This window comes from Cyanistes caeruleus, unplaced genomic scaffold (assembly GCF_971803275.1).
Source record: "Cyanistes caeruleus unplaced genomic scaffold, bCyaCae1.hap1.1 HAP1_SCAFFOLD_11, whole genome shotgun sequence".
NCBI lineage: Eukaryota > Metazoa > Chordata > Aves > Passeriformes > Paridae > Cyanistes > Cyanistes caeruleus.
The window spans coordinates 2,044,825-2,053,390 of NW_028255883.1; the positions used below are offsets into that span (position 1 = coordinate 2,044,825).

Below are 8,566 nucleotides of genomic sequence, written 5' to 3' on the forward strand. Positions count from 1 at the left end.
ATGTCGGCCTCTGGAAAGAAGTCAGGGGACTCCTCTGGGTCTTCCTTGTTAGATGGTGCTGGTTCTATTCCTTCCCTTTTGCGTGGCTCGTTGTTTTGGGGTTTTTTCCAGTCTGGGTGCATCCCATAAGTCTCTGGTCTCTCTCGTTTGCATAAAAGTCAGTATGTCATCTTCCTCCTCAGGACGGTACAGCAACTCGGGACAGGGGTACAGTGTTGGCATGTGGGAGTCTAGGAGCAGTGGGGGCAGTGCCTGGCTGAACACAGAACAAGAAACACAGGGTACAGCAACTTGGGAGAGGGGGCAGGGCCTGGCTGAACAAGGAACAAGAAATATGGGGTACAGCAATTTGCGACAGGGGTACAAGGTAAGTAAACCTGGGACAGGGGTACAAGGTAAGTAAGGAGTTTACAAACAGCAACTGTAACATATTATTCTTAACAACACAGAGGAGGCAATTTTGGCTGTCACTACTTTGGTTTCACAGAGAGGGCAACTTTTTGGCTGTCCTTGCCCTGGTGTCACGAAGACGGGAATATTGGAGCTGTCACTGCTGTGGTGTCTGAGAGAAGGAAACACTGGGCCTGACATTGGTGTGGTTTCACAGAGAGGAGGCAATTTTGGCTGTTACCTCTCTGGTTTCACGGAGAGGGCAACTTTTTGGCTGTCCCTGCTGTGGTGTCATGGAGACGGGAATATTGGAGCTGTCACTGCTGTGGTGTCTGAGAGAGGGAAACACTGGGCCTGTCATTGCTGTGCTGTCATGGAGAGGAGCACGTTGGAGCTCACACTGCTATGATGTCACAGGTAGGGTAACAGTGGCTCTGACATTGCTGTGGTGTCCCAGAGAAGAGGAAATTTGGGCCCTCACTGCTCTGGTGTCACAGAGAGGGGTAAAGTTGGGCTCTAACTGCTATGGTGTCTCCAACAGGGTAATTCTGGGCCTAAAATTGCTGTCGTTTCACAGACAGGAGCAATTTTGGGCTGTGGCTGCACTGCTGTCTCAGAGAGTGGAACTTTGGGGCTCATACTGCTCTGGTGTCCCAAAGACGGAAACATTGGAGCTGTCACTGCTGTGTTGTCACAGAGAGAGGAACACTGGAGCTCTCCCTGTTCTGGAGTTGCGGAGAGGAGGAAATTGGGCATGTCACTGCCCTGGTGTCACAGGGAATGGAAGAGTGGGGCTGTCACTGCCGTGGAGTCAGAGAAAGGAGGAAATTTGGTGTGTGACTGCACTGCTGTCACAGCGAGTGGAACTTTTGTCCTATCATTTCTGTGGTGGAAGAGATGAAGAAATAGGTGCTGTCACTGCTGTTGTGGTGTGAGGGAGAAGAGGAAATTTGGGCCTGTCATTCATTGCTGTGGTGTCACAGAGAGGAGCACGTTGGAGCTCACACTGCTATGATGTCACAGATATGGTAACACTGGCTCTGATATGCCTTGGCAATGGAAAGCTCTGAGCTCCGCGATTTCTCTAGTGAAGTAGCCTTGGAAAGGGCTGGGCCAAAGCTCGTGTGTGCGACTTTGGTGAAGGGAGCCAGCAAGAGGTAATCTGTGGAACATGGGAAAACCCGGGATATTTATAGGGGAGGAGAGGGGTGGGGGGAGTCCGAGATACATGTATCAGGGTGGGACAGCGGAGGGGAACACCAATGGAGCACAAGGGTTTGACATAACTAACTCAAAGACCCCTCGGAGTGATAGTTTGTCTCTCTCTGAGTGATAGGTTCTTTGCCTCCAGGGGAGAGCCAGGGATCGCAGAGACAGCGGGTTCCTCAGCCCCCACAACTTCCCCTTCTTTACTTATGAAAAGGGTATCTTCCAGAGATTTGGCTAATAACTTGACATATGGAAACCTACATAGGAAAATAATACTCAAGAAAACTTAAAAATGTTTTTCAGGAGGGAGGCAACCTATCTTTTGGGTCCTTAGCTCCCCAAAAGGTCCTCAAGCCACTGGGGCTTCTCTTCAGTCTGGAGTTCCTGGACCACGTGTTGGAGTCTTAGGATGCGGGTGTGGATGCTTTCACTGGGGCTGGAGTGGTCAAAGCAGCACAGTCAGTTAATTTTCTCGCAGCCGTGTCCATGGGCCAGGAGCAAAAGGTCTAGAGGGTTGGTGGCACTGCCCATGGACAAGCACACGTGGTCTTGTTTGAGAGTCTTTGCGAGGGTGATCCACACGTTCTCCTGGGGCTGTGCTACTAGCCAGGCCTCCACAGCTGATGTTTTCAGGAGTATGCAGATAATCAGGAACATCAGGAACTCAAGGATGGTTTTGTTCTCCATTTTCTATAACAAGACATAAAAGATTAGTTCTGATTTTTGGAGGGGGGGGAGCTATTTTCCTTTTCACTTTCCTGTCCCGTCTCCCCCCTCTTTAAAAAAAAACCACAATTATAAGCAGGGTTATTTTGTGTATTGGGGACACATGACCAGCAGCAGCACAGAGGTGCATTTTGGTGTAAACTGGCAATTTGGGCTAGGCAACGAGGGCGAGAAGGGGAAGGGGGAGGGAGTTAAGAAGACTTGTGTACTGTCACGGTGTCAGGCGTGATGTTGGCAGTCGTCTCGTTGCGGCCCTGGTAGCAGGACGGTTTGGCCTCTGTCTGGTTGTTGGTCTGGTGGCAGGTCGGTTTGGTGGACTCCAACGACGTCTCCATTTCCAGGCTGCAGTGGGCTGCTGTTTTTCTGGACCTCAGGTGTGGGTCTCAGGAGACTTTGAAATTTCTGAGTCTGGTGCAGGGTTTGTAGGCCCTAAATAAGGTTTCACATTTTTCCCTGGGAGCCACTTAGGTCCTGATAGTGTGGACACACACGTGTACCCTCTACCCCAGGTAATCAACGGGAAAGGTCCTGTTGTCCGTTGTGATTCAGGATCATTGATCAGCACTGGTGGCTTCTGCATGAGTTTGGCATGAGTTGAATTAGAGAAGTGCCGTATTACAGGGGGGTCAGGCTCTGTAGATGAGCAATTTAGAGAGTTCATGACATATAGAGCCTTACAGAGCCTCTCAATGGGAGGAATGATCTCTGTTCCTCCCTGCTGGTGATCAAGGACTCTTTTCAGGTTTTGGTGGGTCCTCTCTACTATTGATTGTCCTGTAGGGGAATGAGGAATGCCCGTGGTGTGTTTCACCCCCCACTCATTGAAAAAGTCTCTTAATTTGTGAGAGGTGTAAGCAGGTCCATTGTCTGTTTTAATTTGTTCTGGGACTCCCAGGGTAGCAAAAGCAAGGAGAAAATGTCGGATGGCGTGCTTGGCATTTTCTCTTGCATGGGCTGAGGCAAACACTGCACCAGAGAAGGTGTCTACGGAGACGTGTACGTATTTGACTCTCCCGAAGGACGGGACGTGAGTGACATCTGTTTGCCATATCTGGCAGCTGTTAAGTCTTTGGGGGTTAACCCTGGAATTAACGACCGGTATTTGGAAAGATTGACAATTAGGACAGGTGGCAACTATTGCTCTAGCCTGGTCTCTGGGTAGTCTGAACATTCTCATCAATGCAGGCACGTTCTGGTGGAAGAACTGGTGGGACAATTTCAGCAATGGCACCTGGGAGGTCAGAATGTGTCCTCACATGCATGACATAGTAAGGTTGCTTTCTGCGGGAGAAAAGATACACTAATTCAGAAAGCAATTTGTATAAATTTGGGTTAGGGACCTCTTTTAGAAATGCATGTTCTGCTCTCATAGCTATTCCAGCCACATAAGCCGAATCAGTCACCAGATTGAAAGGCTCTTGGAATTTCTCAAAAGCTCTGATGAAGGCTGCTAATTCAGCAATCAGTGGTGATCCCTCGACCACTTGGACATCAGACTCCCATTTCTGTGTCCTGGGGTCTTTCCAAGTCATGACTGACTTGTGGGATTTCCCCAAGCCATCGGTGAAAACCGTCAGGGCCTGGAGCGGTGTTTTGCTCTGTAATGATTTGGGGACCAAATGAAATGTAGTTTTGAAAAGTCTGTGGCCAGGTGGACGTATAGAAATTTGGCCTGAATAGCTATCGAGAGTGAACTGAAGGCTCTCATTGGTTTGGAGCAAAGGCTCCAAACTTCCAGTTGCCAATGGGAGGAAGATGCATGTGAACTCACAGGCTGCAAGAATGCGGAGATGGACTCTAGTTCTTTTAATGAGTTCAGCCATGATTTCCTGCGGAGTGGTAATAGTCTTAGTGGGCTGGTTATGTGTAAAAATCCACTTGATGATAAGGAGTGGATTCTTCAGTGCCATGTCCCATTGAAATATGAGCATGTGTAAGTGTGGGGCCGTACCCAGGATTGAAGCAATCCTCCCTTAGCCCCCCGAAGTAATCCACGCTGGCTCTGTCGAATGGAGGGGTCAGGGAGATCCTTCGAGACCAAGAAAAGACCAAAAAGTGCTGCTTCTCCCTCCGGGGTATCGGAGGATGTTTATTCTGGCTAGCTTCCAGGGGGAGAAGAGACCTGGTTTCTCCTTCCCGGACTCTTTCAAACCTCGGGAGAGGGGCGGGGAGACATATAACACCAACCAATGGGATAACGTTTCAGGGACAGGTAGGAGAGGGGAAAAACACGTCACTGGGAAACAAATAACTCCCAGAAATATGCACCACCACATCTGCCCCTACTTTGATATATGTAATCAAATGAAAGGTAACGAGCTTATACGACATACTGACCTGAAGTGGCCCACCAATCCCCATTTGCAGGCTGGTGAGGGTTACTCCGGTCTGCCAACTCTATATGGTTGACATCTGAAGTAGCTGAGACTAGCTTAACTATGCTTCTGGACAGTATTTTGCTTAGCACTCCAAACACTAACACCGTTAGCAAAACAATGACTAGCAGTGACAGAATAGTTTTCACTACTGAAGCCCACCACCCCGAGAGTCCCCAGTTTTTAAACAGTCCATTGAACCAGTCATCTGCTTCTTGCTTGACTTGTCTGATCATGCTTTTCATCTCTCGGAGCGTGGCATGGATGTTAGGAACTTTCGATGTCAGATCCATGCAGCAGAGAAATTCAAACTCCTGGCACTCGTGCCCATGGAGCAACAGGAGAAAGTCTATTGCAGCACAGTTTTGAACTGTCGCCTGCCTGGTAATTTCCTCATCTTCTAGGAGGGCACTTATGGCATTAGATGTTAAATTTGCTTGTTTTACCACCCAGCATTCTAGGTGTCCCAATTCACCTAGGGCCTTGGCTGCAGCTACCCAAGGAAGGAAAATGGATGCAGCAATTCTTTTTGATTTGGACCAATGGAAAATCTCTGAGTCACAATTTTCATCTAATTTTGTAGCACTTCTCTTTTGAATTTTTTTGGTCAAATTGTTTTTATGGGTCCATTCGCCAATTAATGTTTGATTGGGCACTAACAGTGATAGACACCCTATGGTACACGGCCTTCCGAGGAGACGGGATGGAATTCCTGCCCATGCACGGTCCCCACAAATGAGGAACAGTCTTTTGGGGAGGCTTTTGGGATGTGTATGAGCTGAGGAGTGCACTTTGATGTAGCTTAGTACACGGCACCACCTTTTTGCTGTGATTTCTTCTCGATGTTGTACTATATGGTGGAATGTTTCTTTATGAGTTGGAGGACTGACCCTAAAGTGTACACAGTATGATGCTGGGGAGGAACCCAGCAGCTCTAACTCCTGGGGTTCCTGGGTTGCCTTAGGAAACTGGGGTAGCCACTCTTCGACGGGGTTTCTTAACTCTGCTTCTACATGAGTGCTGTGTAGTTTATTACCTGCTTCAGGAGTCAGTGTACTAAAGCTGTGTGTGAATTCATCATGCTGCAAGGGAATTCCTACCAGGCAGGTAGACATAGGATTTTTTGCTGCTGCAGTAGATAGACAAATGTTTTCCTGTTGGAGTGTTTGTGCCAGGGTCACCCAGATGTTCTGGCATGGCTGTGGGACGATCCAGGCTGCTGTCAGGCTGCTCAGTGTGAGCAGGATGACAGCAGGGTTAAGGCTCATCATGGATTTGAGTAAGAGGTAGGTTATTTCTAAAAAAGAAAAAGGAAACAGACATTCTTTAAAACATATTCACAGTTACAGTATTCAGGTCAGAGGCTAGAGAGGTTTCTGCTCAGGATAACCAGTTGGAAGGGCAGGCCGGGCTCATAGCGGTGGGCTTGCCGCGAAGACAGGGCCTCTTGGACCTTGGTGACAGATTCCCAAGCCTACGGCATGAGGGAGCGCGGTGAATCGAGGTCCTCGCTGCCGCAGAGCAGGTTGAAGAGGGGTGCAAGGACTTCTGTCGTTACTCCAAGCAGAGGGCGTATCCAGCTGATGGACCCGCAGTGCTGATGTAGGTCCTGCAGGGTCTTGGGGTCATCTCTGATGGTCAGCTGCTGAGGCACGATGGTCCGCTCACCGATCCGGAGTCCTAGGTAGGTCCAAGGGCAGGTGTGCTGGATTTTGTCTTCACGTATCTCAAATCCAGCGTCCTCAATTGTCTGGATGGTTTTTTGTAAAGTCCGGTGCAGACAGTCATCGTCAGCAGCACAAACCAGGATGTCATCCATGTAGTGGAGGATGATGGCATCTGGGAACAGGGTCCTCACAGGTGACAGAATGTGGGCCACGTACCATTGGCAGATGGTAGGAGAATTTTTCATCCCTTGGGGAAGGACTAGCCAATGGTATCTTTTTAAAGGTGCTTGTCTGTTTGGGGAGGGAACCGAGAATGCAAATCTGGGGGCATCCCAAGGATGGAGGGGTATGTTGAAAAATCAGTCCTTTATGTCAATGACGGCCAGCTTCCAATCCCGGGGGAGCATTGAAGGGGAGGGCATCCCAGGCTGAAGGGATCCCATGTCTTCAATGACATCATTGATCTTCCGGAGGTCCTGAAGGAGTCTCCACCTGTCCTTGCCTGGTTTGCGTAAGACAAAGACAGGGGAGTTCCAAGGGCTATTGGACTCAGTGATGTGGCCCTGGGCAAGCTGCTCTTCCACAAGGGCTTCCAGTGTGTGCAGTTTGGTCTCAGATAGGGGCCACTCATCAACCCCCACTGGATGGTGCTGTTTCCAGGTGAGTTGGGGGATGGTAGGTGTGGCATGCTTCTCAGTGACCCCGATTAAAAATCCCTGCTGGGAATCCACAGAGAAGCCCCCCATTGGGACAGGAGATCCCATCCCCGGAGGGTGATTGGTGCTCTCACCACAAACGGCCTGATGGTTGCCATTTTTCTCTCAGGTCCTTCGATGACAACATTCCACTTGCTTCTCATGGAAGCTGTCATCCCTCCAATTCCTGAAATCATGCCTGCTACAGGTTGTAATTCCCAATTGTCTGGCCACTCGGAGTGAGTGATGATGGTAACATCTGCTCCGGTGTCTAGCATTCCTGGGCGCTGAATCCTTTCTCCATTACAAAATAGGCTGCAGTCCACGATGGGTTTGCTGAAGCCCACAACCTGAGTCCACATAGCACTGGGGTTGAGGGGAAAGTGATCTGGGTAGTCACCAGGAAGTAAAAAGGCCTGTGCCACAGGAGTCTTTTCCTTTAAATAATAAGGAGGGTCTATGCAGGTCAGAGAGATGGAAATTTCATCTCCAGGGTGTATAGTCTGAACATCAGGAACAATATGAATTTGTCCTGGACAGTTGGTAGGATCCCCAAGTATTAAGATGTTAGAGGGACCGCCTGGTGGTCCACGTTTTACTGTGGGGATTTTTTAAATACAGTCACCCTTCCTATGTAAAGAGGGTCTAGTTACCAGTTGACGCCGGGTTCCCATCTGAAGCTCTCCACCTGCTGGGCTTGATATTGGGGTCCCTGTGGAGGCAGGATGGTGGGTTTGGCAGGAGGGGTGGAGCGGTACGGCATTTGATTTGATGTTGAAGCGCGGGGCCGTTCCACGCTCTGCCTGAAGTTTCCCGAACGCCAGTTTTGTCTGGGTAACCATTGGTGGGCTGGTGGTTGTGTAAAATGTCTCTCTGGACAGTCTTTGAAAAAATGTCCAGGCTCGCGACAACTAAAACAACGACTTGTATTGAGGTCTGCAGCATAAACTCGAGATATCCCCTCTGCCACTCCTTTAGCCACTGCAAGTGCCACTGTATTCACACTTGAGGCAGAGGAGAGCTTGGTGCAGGCTTCAACCATCTGATCTATGGTTGGTTCGGGGTCCAGCGGGAGGGCTCGCAAAACTGCTTTGCACTCCGGATTAGCATTGGCCATTGCTGTTTTTACTAATAATTCTTTTTGCGCCTGAGGGCTCTCTATCTGCTTTTCAATGGCTACTTTAAACTTATCAATATACTTAATAAAAGAGTCAGTTGCCCCTTGCGTAATATTGGTGAAGCACTGCGTTGGCACTTTATCATCAGGGGTGGTAAAAAGAGATATCTTAGCAGCATTAGCTCTATCCTGTAAAGCTGCTTCAGGCAGGTCCCGGGCCTGATCTCGGGGCTGTTGGAAATCTCCTTCTCCTGCTAAGTACTCTAAAGTAAAATTAGGTCTGTTAGCATCTTTAGCATAAACATCTGCCAATTGCTTTAAATGTTTTTTCCACTGCCTCTCCCATAACATGTACTCTGCAGGGGAGAGAAGGCAGTTCATAACATT

General features: G+C 49.1%; 1 long non-coding RNA gene across 1 annotated transcript; it reads left to right on the forward strand.

Annotated features, from left to right (window-relative positions):
• The first annotated feature begins 1,432 nt into the window (after positions 1-1,432).
• LOC147647318 (uncharacterized) lies at positions 1,433-6,011 on the forward strand. The gene is made up of 2 exons (XR_015281618.1): positions 1,433-1,547; positions 1,903-6,011. It is a non-coding gene; the product is annotated as an uncharacterized LOC147647318 (long non-coding RNA).
• Positions 6,012-8,566: the final 2,555 nt, after the last annotated feature.